Source organism: Colobus angolensis, unplaced genomic scaffold (assembly GCF_000951035.1).
Source record: "Colobus angolensis palliatus isolate OR3802 unplaced genomic scaffold, Cang.pa_1.0 Scaffold477, whole genome shotgun sequence".
Classification (NCBI taxonomy): domain Eukaryota; kingdom Metazoa; phylum Chordata; class Mammalia; order Primates; family Cercopithecidae; genus Colobus; species Colobus angolensis.
Window position 1 is genome coordinate 62,390 of NW_012118232.1, and position 1,597 is coordinate 63,986.

Genomic DNA, 1,597 nt, shown 5'->3' on the forward strand with positions numbered 1-1,597 from the left:
AAAAAAAAAAAAAAAGGATGGTCACTGAAGGTCCCTCTTGAGCAGAGACCTGAATCATGTGAGGGAGCAAGCCATGGACAGATCTGCAGGAAGGGTGTTCTTGCAATGGAAACAGCAAATGCAAAGAAACTGGCTTGAAGGGCGGAAGGAACACAAGCAGACTGCTGTGGCTAGAAATACTGCGGGCAAGGAGGAGGGTGAGCTCAGAAAGGGGCAGAAAAGGCAGATAAAAGGGCCTGGCTCCCATCACAGAGGAGCCGAGATTCTATTCTGATCTATTCTGATGACGGGAAGCTCTTGGAGGTATGAGAGCTGGGTCATGCCCCCATCTGCTTTGTTTTTAGAGGGATCCACTTTAGCCACTGTGTAGAGAGTGGACTGTAGAATATATGTCAGTTAACATCCAGTCAGCAAAACAGAAATTACCCTAGGTATTTCAGACAAGGGAAATTTGATACAGGGAAAGAATTGAATGACCAAATGGGGGATGATGAGACAATCCAAAGATTAGCAACAGCCGGAAGTCACTACCACCCTAAGACTGGAGAGATAAAGGAAGTGAATGGTGTTCTGATGCCCAGAGGCTAGGGTCGCCCTGCAGGAGCCAGAAACACAGAGGGGGCCACCTGAAGGGAGCCCCTGGCTGAGCTTCAGAGGGCAATAAATCCTGGCTTCTTCCCTCCTCCCATCCGCCAGTCTTTTGCTGGTAACTTTCATTGGCTGAACATACCCAAAGTCAGTTGACAAAGGAGCCTGGGAAATATAGTTCCCAGGAAGGCACTGGGAAAGAAGGGAATGAATCTGAGGGCAAACAAGGCAGATGGCCAGCACAAGGTGCAGGAGCCGAGGCCAGGAGACCAGCTAGAAGGATGCTGAAATGGTCCAGGTGAGAGGTGGTGGTGGCTGGGACCAGTTTGATGGTGATGGTGAGAAATGGCTGGATTCCAGAGACCTCAGCGGATTGCATATAGGGCGTGGGGGAGAGAGAGGTATCCTGAGATGGAGTTCACCAAGATGGAGAAGATTCTGGGAGGAGCAGGCTGCTGGGGAGGGGTCAAGAGTCATGGTTCTGTTTTGGACATAGGAAGTTTTAGATGCCCAGTAGTGAAAGTCCGGGGGGGGAAATGTTGAAAAGGCAGCTGGATACCCAAGAAAAGAGGAAGAGGCTTCAGATACCAATGCAAGCTATCAGACTATAGATGGGGTTTTGCCATGAAACTGGGTGACTGCACCTGGGGCCATATGCCCTACTGGAGTTATATGGCTTTCCACGAGCCAACCACATTGGGGCAGGGAACCCTGCCATTCACTGATTAGTCAGGACTGGGTTTTGTGCTTAATCAGGAAAATGGAGGGTGAGGATCTTGTTCACCCAAACTTCCTGTCCTGAGAATTGGGGAGGGGTGGTTTTCTAAAGAAAATTCAGGGTGTTTAGCCAGGTGTGGTGGTTCGTGCCTGTAGTGCCAGGTACTCGGGAGGCTGAGGTGGGAGGATCGTTTGAGCCTGGGAGGCAGAGATTACAGTGAGCCAAGAGTGTGCCACTGCACTCCAGCCTGGGCAACAGAGACCCCGTCTCAAAAAAAAAAAAAAAAAAAAA